The 15,727-nt window shown below is 44.3% G+C and overlaps 1 protein-coding gene across 1 annotated transcript in view; it reads right to left on the bottom strand.

Annotated features, from left to right (window-relative positions):
• The window catches only part of LOC138513460 (potassium voltage-gated channel subfamily A member 2-like), a 663,909-nt gene that overhangs the window by 240,867 nt on the left and 407,315 nt on the right, over nt 1-15,727 (bottom strand). The window contains exon 2 of the mRNA XM_069628328.1: nt 3,451-3,571. The gene's annotated coding sequence lies outside the window, so the exon portion shown is untranslated. The remainder of the gene's footprint in view (nt 1-3,450; nt 3,572-15,727) is intronic.

Here is a 15,727-nt window from a genome sequence, read left to right as displayed (position 1 = left end):
AGGAAGCTCTAATGGAGAGGCCACATACAAATCGTCATTTTGTGGAGTTACGAGCCTATCTCTGAATACATGAGATTAGATCCATATGTGACATAGTGGATGGGTGCCTTGAAAGCAGATGTCAGGAGGATACTTACAGGGCAGGGGGAAATGAGCCCCAGAGACCGGCAGCACGTCCAGGCACCAGACACAAACCAGCACTAACCGGCTAGTTGCGAACGCACCGGCGTGGACGCACGAGGGGGTTGTAAAAATGCATTCTGGCACTACAAGAATCTTGGGAAATGTAGTTCCACGCCACAACCAGCAAAACGATTTCCTAAATCAAATGAATTCCAAATCTAGATGATGCAATGCAGTTAAAGATGTAAAGCAGTGCTAAGAACCATTAACTCGATTATAAGTTTAAAAACAGCTAATAAATGAATATTTGAAATCATGAACTATAGCTACACAATAAAATAGATAGATCAGGGACTAGCAGCAATGAGAGAGACTAAGTGTGGAGAAGCTTAAATACCAGCACTAACTGGCTAGTCGCGAACGCGCCGGCGCGAACGCGCCTTGGGGCTGTAGAAATGCGTGCTGGGATTACAAGAATCTTGGGAAATGTAGTTACATGCCACAACCAGCAAAAAGATTGACTAAGTAGAAGAGTTTACACAGGTCAAATTAATTCCAAATCTAGATGATGCAATGCAGTTAAAGAAGTAAGTAAAGCAGTGCTAAGAATGATCAACTTGATTATAAATTGAAAAACAGCTAATAAATAAATCTATAAAATCATGAAGTATAGGTACACAAAATAGATAGGAGCAGGGACTAGCAGCAATTTTTTTAAGTAAACTCTATAAAACAGAATTATGTGCTTTGAAATTCTAACCTTACACATTTGTACGAAGTGAAACCTGGAATGTGTGTGGTCCAGTGCTTATATTGCTTAGTGGGTTAAAATCTCTGCTTCACTGTTTAGATCAAGTGTGTGATCCAGGGCAAATACTGTAATCTCGCTCTGATTTGATCACACAAATTGGAATCCTTAAGTGAATAAATGTACTCTGTATGAAACAAGATGACCTAACAATGGAGAAGATGTAAATATGTTGTACGCTCATGCTGCTTTGTTAGAATTTGGGGCTTACAAAGTCCTTTTTAGGCAGCAACAGCACACAGTAAAAGATAGTGTTGATAGCAAAGTCTGCAGTGCTGACGAGGCCCAGCTGTTTCCAGTTAGTCAGACCCCTAGGTAACTGTAATAAAGACAACTTTATAAAAAAAAATAGCTTTTGTCCCTAAAGTTTGCCCTTGTGCACTCGTGACCACAATTACCCCAGCCCATCCTAAGCTCAGCCTCCATGACCTGCCCACCTCAGGCCTTTTGTCAGGTGCTGCCCACTGAGCCCTTTGCCTTAAATCTGTCACTGGTTACACCATGTCTAAAACCAAACACCAGCTTCCACTGAAACCAAAGGCATACTTTGCGACACGTGTTGAGCTCCAGGAGTAAAAGACCTTCATATCCAGAATATCTAGTCCTTTGTGGGAACAGAAATTAAGCTCCATACCTGAAATGACAAGAAACCAAACCATCAGATGCTCAGGTAACACTGAAGACCGACTTCTTCAATGCTTTGCTAGACCGACCGACCCAAAATGTAGCTGAGCACTCTTGCAAATTAAAAGGGTACCAAAATAACAATGTGCATATTGATAACCGAACACCGGGTCATCTAGCTTCCAGCTGACATGGCTCCTTTCTGCATCCCCGGAACCCCTTACTCGCGCGCACAGCAAAAATGCCACAATACTTACAATGCGGCATACCACTCTCCACTCTTCCCTTGCTGCTTGCAGGGTATATGCCGAAATGGCTTGTAGTGGCCTCCTGTTGTCGTTACTTTTAACTGTATAAAATTACTTAAATGAACTAAATAAATACATACTTATGACGAGTGAACTGGTGACAACATTGTTGCTGTATATGTGTCACCATTTAGGAAGCTTGTAGACAACAGGCCTACACTTTCTATATGTCACTTTTTCTTTTTTCCGGCATTTTATTTCATCTAAAATATACTGTTTTTGTTGTTATTCATTGAGCCTTACCTGTTTATTGTGACAAAAGGACTTTGGTTTATTCTAATATGATTCTACATTGTTAGGCTTTTGAAAGGAGCGATTGCCTAACACAAAGTGTATGTTATGCGTCTTACTTAACGACTCTGGGACTGATTCATGGAATTATTTGCACCGGAAAAAGGGAACGTGTGCGCCAAATTGCATTCAAATTGCATTCAAAATCCCATTCATCGATTTGTGGAGTTCACGCAGGCTTGGCACGTCTCTGTGAGCCGTCGACCTCCTTGCGCAAGATACCACACAGAGCATGGGCGTGGCTTGAGCAGTGGGCTGGGAAGGGGCGGAAAAAAGACAATGGGGAAGAGCATGCGAAAAAGTGGGTGTTATGAGGGACAGCCTGCAGGCAGTCCCTCGCACGCCCACAATTGTGTCAAGCAACACGTAGTAATGGAACCACCTGCTCAACCTCTCGGCATAGAAATATTCATGCAAATTCCTAGATCTCTACATCACCCAAAGGCAGGCGTTAAGACACTTGTGCATAGGAATCGCAGCGCAGAGGTGGGTGTTCATGTTGTATGTAGGGGTGCATTTAGGCAACCAGTTCTCTGATCTAACTTAGGGTTGTGCATACGCAGTGTAGCAGAGTGCAAGAATGGTTTACATGCACATTTTCTGAGATTAACCCGAGTTACGAAGTATGATGCGCATGCGTTCAGGGTGCCGGCAACAGTTATGGGGGACCCTATACTGGGTCCCTGAGATGCAGGCCTGCATGCGGGCAACCCCACACACTATTTGAAGGGTGCTTGTATTTGCATCTGGGTGAGCATGCAAAGGTAGCTGTTCTGGCTGTTTATGCTTTGTGTGGGAGCGTGTTGGGGAATTCCCGGCGTGACTTGCGAATACGGTTACTTTGCGCAAGAAAATTCCATGAATAAGCGGGGCGTGCATTTTTTCCTGCGTGCTGGCTTGCGCAGCTTTGTTTTTGGCACGCAGCGATTGCATAAGAAATGCGCACTTTTCCATGAATCAGGCCCTCTATGTTGTGAGGTTTGAAATGATATACAGTTAACATATTGAAGATCGCAAATATAATTAAAGATCATATAATGCCTGTGACACAGAAAGTTATACCAGCCAAACTTCTGTTCATGGGCGCCTACTACTTCGACACAATGGGCCCGATGTATGGAATTATTTGCAGGGTTCAACGTGAATTTGCACTGCTGAAAAGTGACTTTGCACTGTGCAAATAGTTCCGTAAATTGGGCCCAATGTGAGCAAACAGGCTGCTGAAGCTAGCTGGGCTGAATGATCGAGTGTGCCATACTGAAGTGAAAATAGGCGATAACATTTCTCTAAAATTACCTTTTTCCCCGCTATGTTTCGCTTTTCCAAATCTTTAGAGCATGTCCCTCCTCTCTCTTTCAGGGATGCTGTTTAACACCAGTCTTCTTTTTTCACTTAAGCCGCTGATCCTTTGGTAGAACTGCAAACAAATGATATGATATATTAATAACATTATTTATGCAATGATATTGAAATGTATGCATCACTTGATGCGTATACATCTATTTAAAGCAATTGTATGTAACAATATATTGATCACTTATCAGATATCTAGTTGCTACAGATAGTGTATTTCAAATAGCGTAGTCTCTCTTCTCGGGCACAACAAAAATCACATCTATTTTGTATCTGTAAAACGTTCAAGACAGAGCATTTGTCAATTTCACTGGTGGTGTGGGCCTTTCTAGTTTGATGGTAATAGAAATATGCTGGGCCCACAAAGAACAGAAGAACTTATTTTTAATGGCACCCTTTGGGAATCAAGGATGCCAGATAAGAAAATGTGCCAGATATTAGAATATCGTCATGGTGCCTGGAAACAGAGCAGAACGAGTGGGTAACAAGGCCGTCTGGTCTTCTGCTCCACTGGCCATGTGGAATGCTCAGGTATCCAAACTTTGCTATCCTTCGCCCTCTCCATCTCAATACTTCCTCCAGAAGCAAAGCAGGCTTGCGGCGAGCACACCTAACGCAACCTCTGGCCACATACCCCCACCACTCAGCCATCTCCTCCTCCCCTAATAACGTGCCACTGCTAAGAGCCTCATCAGAAGTTGGGCGGTGCAGTAAAGAAGTAGCGGTAGTAGCGTTACTGCTGCATAACCGCTGTGCCCAATCACGAGTATGGGAGAAAGTCGGAGTATTCACCCCCAGCTCTGAGCTGGCAGTGAATGTGCCGACTTTGTTACCATTTTCGGGGCAATTGCTGCAGAGCAATTACCGCCGCAATAACTGCACCGTAAAACCCCAATACAAGCCCATGGCCCAAAAAAAAAAATGAGCCCTTCACTGCCGACCGCCACTTGTGATCTGGCGGGAATACCACAGTAACTAATATTATGTTGGTTGTTACACAGCAGAATTACCGCCAGGATACCGTCCAACTTCTGATGAGGCCCTACGTCTTTCAACATTTTGCACTACATACACATCCCATCCGACAACCCACACAGTCTCTCATTCTAAATGGTGAGTCCCATTTTACTCCTGTCCATAGACACCCCACAAGTCTATCATAGGCTGCCACTCTACGCCTGACCATCAACACCTCACTCCATTCCACCAAGGCTACCCGTGTAACCTTGAGACCGCCCTTATGAATAACATGCCCGGGAATCCTCAACCCCACCCGTACGACCACAGGAGAACCCATAAAAGCACACAGGCAATGGTTTCTGCTTCTTCCTTCCCCGCTATGAACTAACACTCAACACAAGCAGTTTTTAAATGCAGAATCACAGGCAGCAAAGCCACCATCTTTTGGCAGAAGGATGCCATTCAAGAATTGTGACCAACACTTAATCAGACATTTTGTATTAACGGGTGAAATTGCAATTCAGCATAACAATCCTTTGAAAGAAGTGTCACTTTCTTTGCTGGCATGAAACATTACCCTCCCTTCTGCTCGGGACTAGTAGAAAGGGACGTACCATTTCCTTACCCGACAATAGGTCCAGGATCTTATCACTGCTCCAGTAGCAAGCCCAGTTCCCATATGCAATGGCTACATTGCTTTAACAGGTTATTGAGCTGTCTTAGTGAATGGAGACATACCTGCAGCTGAAGCAAGCCTTGGTAAGGCCAACAGTGTTAGCTTTTGTATGGGTATAAATGCTCATTACGTGGTAACATTAGATGGTAACCGTTGCAAACAGTTAAGGTACCAGGCCACATGAAAGCAGTAATTATGAGTGACAAGAACCTGTTCCCTTAGTTCTGTCTCCCATTTATAAATTGCTACTGATCCACCTGGATCTAGACTGAACAGACTCTGCCAACTGGTTGTTAGACAGTTGTCTACCGGGTTTCCTCCTATATACTATGGCACATGAAAGCAGTGCCTGGGAAATGCATGTTTAATACCTGTACACAAAGTAAAACTGTTGGCTTTGGCAATGGTTGTATTTAGCATGATTTCATTCAAGGACCTGAGTACTGTTTATACACCAAGTGGTTGAATGCAATTCACTAACAGGTTTTGTATTACACCAGTAGTGGGTTTATAGCTGCAATTAAGCTAATATCTCACTGAAGACTGCTGTGTAATAGCACTGGAATCGACTTGCAAGACTAAATTTGATCTTACAGCTTGATAAGGCTAGCTCAAAGAGATCCCCAGAGGATGTGTTTTGGCTGGAGAGGTAGTGGTTAGAAATTACCATAAGAAGCCGCATGCCAATAATCAGTGAATGGCTTGGTAAATATCCAAACAACACCCACAGGCTGTGTGTCCCTACTCATATCCACCCCCCACCTCACTGTACTCCAATGCAATAGTTTCAGATATAGATGGCACTTTAGCACACCTACTAGACACAACTAAAAAAGGGGCAATGTATGATTGGTTTGCAGCGTGGCATTAAAATTGCAAAAGAGTCTCACTGAGGCTCTGTTACATTTAAAATAAGGTAAAAACCTGAATTTTATAATTGAACGGTGCACGTGGGTCACAGCCAGTTTAATTTCTAATCTCTTTATAACGTTCAAGTCCTACGTGTGCTGTTCTTTCCCTATCGACAGAGGCCTCCGGGTGTTTTCTAGTTTCTATCAGCATTTAGTCGACACTACACACAACTATTTAAAAAGGATAGTCGGGCTGGGTGTGATTGTCTCCCTCCCTAATATTGTTATGAGATTTGGTGACGCCTTTGGATGTTCAGGATTCACCAAACGCTCTGCAAGAGTTTCCTAGCAACCACACGACAGGTAACAGATGGTCTTACAAGGTTCAGCAGTTCCTTTTCATATAATAACTAAGTGTAACTCAGAGCACAGGACCTGCGACTGAATAAAATGGCGTCTGCCCCAGAGTGAAGCATGTCTGTATTATGACAGACTGGGCTTGTGTGTGCAGTGTGGTTGAAATTGCAGCAGGTGGTAGGCAATTCACACAAGCAGCCAGAAAGGGCGGGGGGGGGGCTGTTGTCATGGAAACAGCTACGGGCAGGATGCAGACATATATTTGGGTACAGCTGGCAGGAGAGAGATGGTTGAATTCCAGACAGAGTTTGAGGCAGTCGGTGATGTGGGATGTCTGAAAGCAGGTAACGGAGCATAACAGCCAAAACCCAGACTTGCCTCCTTTGTTAGGTGTTGGAGGGGTTCAAATGGACTTCCCCCTCTGCAACCAAGGGCCTTGCCCCCACAAATACCCGTTTAGGTAGCAGACCAAGTGGCATGGCACTGGCTATTTCAGATTCAAATATGCGCTGAGTAGGAGGCAAAGGAGTCACTAGGATTCTATGAGACACTCAAAGTCGTCAGGTCCTTTAGGAACACAGGAGAAGGTAAAACAAGCATTGGCAATGCCAACAGTTTGGGCTTTTGTTTAGGCATGGGAAAGGCTCTTGCCAGGCACTTCCATAGTGGTATTAACTGCCCATGCACGGTAGCAGGTGCACAATGGTGCAAATACCTCAGCTTGAGTGAAGGCCATGCATAATGCTTATACATCGAGTGGTTCAAGGCAGAAATGGTTAGCACATTTTTATTACACCAGTAGCACATGTACTGCTTTAATGCTCCATTTAAGTCATTGTGCCTCATTATGACCTTGCCGGTATGGTAAAAAGGTGCTGTTAATTCCATTTACCGGCATGTTATCAAACCGGCATAGTACATTTTTGTCGGTGGGGAAGGCGGAATCACATTCGGCCAAGAGCTGGAGGTAATTCTGCCACCCCACTGGCATAAATAGCCAGTAATACCGGCAAATCGTGGAAGGGGGATTTACAGCCCTTACCGGCACTCATAATCCGGTGGTAATTATGCTGGACTGAGTGCCGGTAACAGTGTGACAGGTTGCCGGTATGCTGGCAGTACCGCCAGGATCCCGGCAACCTTGTAATGAGGACCATTAACTCTCAGAAGAGTGATTTGAAAAAACACAGGCAGGCACTTCAAGTGAAAGGTTTGGTGGTAAGGCGTGATTAAAGCAAGCTCAAAGAGTTCCCATGAGGAGGTATTTTGGGCGGGGAGGGGCAGGAACTGGGTGGAAATGGCCATAGGTATCAGCAAGGCCATGGACAGTGAATGGGTGGACAAATAACCCAACAATACCTACAGGCTTTGTGTCCATCCTCATATGCCATTTTTCCCTATCTGTACTCAAATACAATCGTTTGCTCATAAGCACCATCTAATAGCCCCAAATAAACAGGAAACATCCTGTGTGATATGACTCAAGGGCTTAGCCTCCTGAACATGCCATTATAATTGAATCCCTACATTTTCATTGATGGAAATACAGCTTGTAGGAGGTTCCAATGGCTAGAAACACCCCATATACTCATGTGATATCATACACATGTGTATCATTCTTGTTTGAGGATTTGCAGGTGAGAACACTAGTCTCTTGTCAAATCGGTCTAAATAAACAGGCAGGTGTATACACTCTTGGCACTGGAGAAAGATGACATCAGAAACATGTGGTGAATGGATAGAAATGCACAGTCTATATGTGCTGCTGAGCAGTTCTAATGCAGCTATCTTCATCCACTGGACCATTTTGCTGATTTGGCATTTAGGAGCCAGAAAAAGCCTAGGGAAATCTGCTCAGTTCTACAAGAGGTTTTGCAGCGGCTGAGTTCTACACAGGTCGGGAGGTTCTCTGAGGAACCCTCCTACACCGTTTGCAGGGGCTACTGGCTGGGTCCCTCACCGGAGGGCAACACAGCAGACTCCTCCTGTGCCCCGCAGAAACCTTTTCACCTGGTTAGCAGCATGGAGGACAATACACATGAATGGCCCTCTTCCCTGGTGTTCATGGATGGCCTCACTCCCACCCACCCTGGCAGAATGGGATTCATTGTTGCTATGCATCACCACCCTGACTCTTCCGCACGGTGGGTACAGTTGCCAATGGCGTGTGAAATTGTCATATGAATTGTGCTTTAGCTGAGTGTCCAACTCCAGACCACGAGGGCTGCAAACCTGGCGGCTTTGCAAGATGTGCCTCATTAATATTCATGAAATAAATGTGCATACATTCAGAATCTGTATATTCAAATGTATCTCATGAATATTAATGAGGGTGCTCCCGCCCGTGGGTCAAACATGTTAAACAGCAGCTCAGTGCTCTGGACATGAGCAGTTTGTGGTTAAACCTGATGAGCTTTACTAAAAATAGTAAGAATGAGGTGAAATTGGCAGCCAATTGGGTTATGTGAGAACATCTGGTAAACTCTACGACTAAAAGTAGGGCTGAACTATTTTGGTTTGAAAAGTGATCAGGGATTTGAGCAATACCTTCATTTTATATCCCCAGCATAGGCAAGAACCCTCTTTATGGAAATCAGGGCTGGCACCCTCAAGGTCTTTGAAATATGCCTGCTATGTGACACCGGTGCTGAAACCATTTAGCATTTTTTGCTATTCTGTGATTTATTTGAAAACGTAAGGAGACTGTTTCCTGCACCGCTCCTAACGAAGGCTCGTGTGCATCGAGCAGCGGAAGCTTTGTTGGTGTGCCAAACAACTGAGAATTCTAAAGATGTATATTTGTGGCAAGGTTTATTCACCGGGCATTGGGCCTCATTACGAGGTTGGAGGTAGCCATGCCCTTAATAAGGGCATGGCTACCTCCAAACTCGGGTCCGGCTCCGGGTCCCGCGAATGGGCAATCACATGCCATTCCGACCTGGTCTGGCCAGGCGTGCGGAGCGGCACCCGTGGCAGAACTCGTAATGTGGCGGCCCGGTATGAACGGTGCCGGTGCCTTACCGGCACTGTTCATACCGTGGCCACCACATTCGTAATGAGGCCCATTGTCTCGTAGGAACCATTTGATCCGACGACTGACCAGTGGTTCTTAATTGTACCGATCTCTTTTTATTATTTTTCATTTTAATGCACTTTTCATTAGTTACTTTTGTATTGTGTCTTCTTTACAATACTTTCTAGTACATGATGAATGCAGTGGTCGGAGTGCACGAAAAGAAGCAGTGGTGCTATGTTCTCTGCTGGTCTGCCCCGCTCCCCACAAACCACATCCCTGTGCCCCCATCCCACACACAATCCAAACCCCTCAAAGAAACACACCTGCTATATATGGGAATGTTTAATGGGACCTGAAATGCTTTTTCTTTATATTCTTTTCATCTTCTGGTCATGTATTATATGTATTTCTAGTGTGCTGTATTATTAAGTGTATTCTAAGGACATTTGTGCTGAATGAAGCATTTATGAACTCAAGTGAATTAATGTGGACGCCCTGAACATCTAAAGTGTTTCCCTACTCGAGGCTTAGAGCTGGACAACCCTGCTGGCAGATCCTCTACAATAGCAAACAGCCTCTGATTAGAGTTCTACCAGTAGCTGCTTGCTTGCTCTATTATGATCCTGGGGCCAGTCTGCACATGTTGTCTTTCGTATTTGGTCAGGCAATTCATTTAGATTCTAAGACAAAGGCAAGTTAAGGAAAGAGGTTTCCATCTACACTTGTCTTACATTATAAATGCGCTGGCATGGCCCGAGAAATGATTCGCTCTATGAATTAAAATAATAAACAAATAGCATTGCGCCTTGAAACTCCTGTGTATAGGCGCGTTATGAATGTCAAATCATATCTAATCATGTGTCATTGTTTTTGTTGCAAACTCTGTCTTCAGTCCGTTTTCTATCACTTTCTAAGATACTCAGAATAAAAAAAAAATATCTATTATAATTCAAAGGTTCTCCCACTGAATAGACCAATACATGTTTTTGAATACCCCTCTGCACGCAGCTGAAGACACGTGACAGGCGTGTTCCGAGGGGAGCAGCTGTCGGTGACAGGTTTAGTCTTTTTTCGGATGCACTGTCCTGGTTGGTCAGGAGCAGCTCTGCTGCAGAGTTATACAACCTATTGCTCGCTCTGTAGAGAGTTTTTAAGTGTTCTAGTTCTCTCCGTGCCAAGGAACCATGTAAGATTAATGAGCTTATTCTGTCAGTGGGCGTTTGACATGCAAAAGACAGTTTTTAACTGCTGGATTATCTTTTTTCACAGTTATTTTGTGACCATAATAAACAGAACCAAGTTGTGTCAGCACAGCGCCACAGTGTCATTTAGCGATTATAAACCTTTACTGGAATTTTAAGAGTATTTATTCCTGTAAACAATTTGTTGTAATCCCTACTTCTTACTACTTTCTCTAGTAAGTCTCTTCAGAATTTGACTGGCCGAAGACTGAAACATTCAGTGGAAATACAGCTGGCAGGTCACCCTGACAGTGAGAGTGTGACGCAGCTAGATGTCACTTCCCTTGTGAAAAGAAATCCACTTACGTCACCCCTCTCTCTCTTGGTATAATGGGCAAAACATAGCTCCAATCCGCAGTCTTACTTAGTAAGGAGCGAAGGGCGAGGGAAGGCATCATTCTGTCATGTTCCCAACAAGCAATGAAGTGAGCCATCTACGAAGACAAACACTCTCTTCCTTCCTAAATATCTTCCTTCTCGAGCTCTTCGCTCATCCGCCTCTAACTCCCTCAGGGTCAGTCGCTTCGCCAAGCAACAAGTTGGTGGTAGATCTCTTTCTTCGGCTGGTGCCTCCCTCTGGAACATCCTCCCTGCCTGCCTCAAACTTGAGGAGAACCATCTCCGGTTCCGAAAGCACCTCAAAACCTTTCTCTTTGCTTCTGCTTTTTCTCCTCCTCTGCTGATCTCCTGGCTGTAACCTGAACTGCACTGGCTACCTGAACACCCTCCGATCTCAGGCCCAGGTCCTTCTCTCGCCAGCGCAACACACCTGCACTGCCCACCTGGCAACCCCTGCACTTGGGGACTGTTTCTGTATCCCTGCAGTCTCCCTACCAGCCCTTGACACCTGGTGCCTGCACCTACCGTTGCACTTGCTACTTGCTGGCCATTTACTTATTGTTATCATATTTCCCATCACAACACTGTCCCTGCTCTTTTCCCACGCACTTGCACGATCTGAATGACACCTGGCCTAGTAGGATCGTTGTCCGTCCTCCCTTTGTTCCCCTCCCTTGCCTCGTCGCGCCTCAAAACACTTGTGTATAGGTGCAATTTAAATGCCATATCATATCAGTTGGAAAGTGACAACGTATTTAGAATTTTACATAGAAATGTACTTTAGTTAAAAAAGTGAGGATTATTTGATTTATGACAACAAAACCAGAAAGATCCAGCAGGTGTGGGAAGCGACAAGCATCTTAATTCTGAGCAACCCCTGTTGCTTAGCCCATGATCACATGCATGAGATCACAGACGGGGTCAACAATGAGATACAAAATAACAACTTGATTGACACCTACAAGGGGTGGACCCTGAGGATGTCGTCAGTTTCCACACCCACTGGATGTTCTGCTTTATCCTGGAATAGATTGGATTAACTCTGTTTTTCACTGATTTCAAGGGGTTTGTTAGGCTATATCTTCTCCTCGTCTATGCCCATGGTCCATATCCACTGCCGAGTAGCTTACTAGCCTTCAGACATGCCCACTGTCCACGTTGAAACAATCGGTTCACTGAGCATTGAGCGAGTCCCTCATTTTTTCCCCTCTTCCTCTATTTCCACTGCATTTTTCCCTGGGAAATGCTGGTGTTAACAAACAGCGATCATATCAGTGTCACTTGCTAATACTGTGGTAATCATTCCTGTGGTGGTGGATCAATTGCTGATTGCTATGGCAATGCCAAAATGATAAACAATATAAACGTCTTCCCCATGCTCAACACCACTCTTACTTTCTCCCCCACTGCTTTCTAGGTCCCTCATTAGGCCCAATGTTGTGTGAATCTGCCCTAACCTTCTCCTACTATCCTGTTTTACTTGCCATTTCCAATCAACCATTTTTTTCCGAGCACATCTTGAGATGTTTCCAGAGCAATCCGAGAGATTCCCGCAGCAAGTCAAAAATGTTCTCTCACAAACCGGGCTCCCCAACCGATCCAAAACTCGCCCACTACACATGTGGTCATCTTTCCCCCTCCCTACCTCTACCATATTGGGCAGCCATCCCATTCCCCTTCCAAATCTCATTTTGTGCACTTTGCTTTTTCTGTTTCCCCTGGCATTCCCACGGAAAACACTTGCTTCAAGCCAAAATCAAATAGCTGTGTTCACTTCTGAAATGATCCACTGCAGCAATGCACAACCAAAAAAGTGATGGGTGGAAGGTTTTGAACAAATCTGAACCAAAGGCACTGCTCTGGGCAACCTTCCACACCACTGTTTTTTATCCCATCTGCGCCATTGCAAAAGGGTCCAGCCATATGCAAACCAGTCATGTACTGCCACCAACGGCAGCAGCCCAGCCCGAACTGTTAGGCCAGGTCCCCTATACACCGATCCACACACAGCCCAAGACATGTTTTGGCCTTGCTGGGCCTCCTCGGTGAGGTGCAGCTTGGTTCCCTATGGCGCAGCAAGCAAGGGACTCACGTCCGGGCATACCCTCTCTCTTGGGTTATAGTTTCACTGCTGCAATGCACCATAGGATATATATACAACATTCTTTGACCCAGGGCACTCCCTTCCCCATCAAATTGGTTAAAAACTATTGGACAGATGTATACCAAACCAAAAATAAGCAATATCTGTGACGCTTTATGCCCAGGTGTTTAATGGAAGCACCCTTTCCTCTACGAGAAAATAAATGAGAGCAGTTGGCAATTTATTTTTTAAATTTCTCTTAATTCTTTTAAACCATTTAATACATTTTCCCACAAATGCCATACATTTATTTTGGAACATGTCATCCAAATGTTATATTAGCCTATGCCACACTAAGATAGAACTGTGAAAATTAGCCTGTGCCACACTGATACAGAACTTTGAATATTAGCCTGTGCCACAGAGACAGAACTGTGAATATTAACCGGTGCCACACTAAGATATAACTGTGAATATTAGCCTGCGTCACATCCAGAGAGGATTGTGTATATTACCTTGAGTCACACCAAGAGAGTACACACAAAATGCGTGTGCGTCTCTTCTGACAACAATGCAAATAACCAACCCTACTAAAACCTCACCTCTCGGCATACACCTCTCAAACTCTAACTAAACACAACCATACCTCTAATGCCACAGCAAACCACATGCACTTCACTACACTGCATCAACAAATAAACCATACATAGCCTTACACAACAGCACACAATGGATACTGACCGGATACCACACCAAAAAAGCTCAGCAAAATGTGTTAACTGAACTGAAGCTACCAACAGCACATCACAGCTCCCTTGCTCTTTTGACAAACTTTGTCCTACTAACGTACCCAACAGATCCCCCTTTTTTCCAGATCCACTCGAGCACTAGGGGACCCCTCCGAAGGAGATAGTGCATCGTGTAAATATGCTTTAACATTAACAAATCCATCAGACGAGTCAAAGGATATTAGCAATAGAATGTTGGGAAAAGTTAATGCAAAACAGGCTTTATGTTAAAGCAAATGCTGCCCTATCTTTTGTGCCAGCATATCTTTCACTGTATTGCCCCATATTTGCATGACGTATCCCAACGTTATAACCACATCCTGTTGTGCCTCCTAGCCAGTATTCACCATGGCACTCTCCAACACTGCTAAACATTGAAGTAGAATGTATTGCACTTATCAACAAGGAGGGAAGCATCGGTCAATATTTCAGTTGCCGTTGGCGTGAGAATAGATCATTGCGAAGGAGGTGTTGTATTCGCAATGTAAAAGGTTGGTATTATTTTAATACTTGGGGTAGCATAATAACATATAATTTACAGTTCACAAAAAGCTGGTTCTGGCATCACAACTATTTCAAACAAATATCATTAATAACTGTGATATATTCAAATTGTGAATGAGAAATGCAATTTCACTGTTCTCCCCAGCCAAAGTTTTTGTTGTAAACTGAATCTTCAATTGTTTTCTATTACGGTCTACTGTCTTATGAGTTTAAAAATACATGCTATAATTCAAACTTTCTGTCATTGAATCTATCGATATATGTTTTTATATCTCTCTTTGGAACTTTGCGAGTTTTAATGGCAGTCCATCCCATGCTAAATCCTATCCCAGTCCTGAGTCCATCAATGGCCTGAGGTCTATCCATGCACTGAGGTGTATCCCTAATTTGAGGACTATGTCTGTTATAAGGCTCATAATTGTAACAAAAACCCATCTCTGGTCCTAGGCGCATCTGCTGGGAGGATCATTACTGAACCCCTCACCAGGGTAAATGTTTGCCCCAAGGTCCAATCTCACTCTGAGTTCCTTCTCCTCCCTACTCAATGGCCCATGGCATTCCAAGTCCATCCTTACACCCTAAGGTAATACGTCATTTGCTGCAAAAATTCTGTAATAAAATGCAATCCCACCGTATTGTTATTTTGCATAATTGTCACAGGAGGTGTGTAGCATTTGCATTCACTTTGTTTTGATATAATTAAGAATAACAAAGCCTCACAATATGCATTTGTAGGATATTAAAGGTCACTTTCTCTAACGTTATAAAAATGTTCCTGTAATGTATCTAGAACAGAGCTCATTGTTAACCATAAATATCTTTATGTTGTGCAGATGGGGGTATTCTGTAACAATCGCTCCTGTGTGGTAGGCGTACATGGCCGGTAACAGTCCACCAACCTGAGCCCTGACAAGAGGGTGATAGCTTTTCACATCACAGGGTTAACCCTGGGTGCAAATAGTTATTTTCTTTTTTAAGGGAGATGGGCACTGCGCGTATTGCACATGCCCAATCTCCTGTAAAAAATAAAATGGCTGCCGTCATAGGAAAAGGGAGAAGTGCCGGGGACTGGAGCACAAAGCTACAGTTTGGCAGGTAACTGGGGCTGGAGGGCAGAGGCTGGGAAAAGGGTGTTGACTGCCTTTGGGGGTAGAGGGGTGGGGACGTGGGGAGCCAACAGGGAGAGGATCCCTGTTGGCACCCCAAAATAAAGAGGGTGCAACCTGGGGATGGGCCTCTGGTGGGTCGAACAAGTGGGGGGTACAAAGTGTCTTCTAGCCTGCTTTTACAGCCACCGGATTGACTGAGCGCCCTTCCCCGGGTGTGAATGTAAATTATTTAATAACTTGATGGTAGTATATTCAACATGTTTATCTTGGTATGTAGTGAATTCTTGCATGACTGT

This window comes from Ambystoma mexicanum, chromosome 12, assembly GCF_040938575.1.
Source record: "Ambystoma mexicanum isolate Mex_15411 chromosome 12, UKY_AmexF1_1, whole genome shotgun sequence".
Lineage (NCBI taxonomy): Eukaryota > Metazoa > Chordata > Amphibia > Caudata > Ambystomatidae > Ambystoma > Ambystoma mexicanum.
Note: the sequence above shows the minus strand (reverse complement) of the source record. Positions and strands in the feature narration are given on the sequence as shown.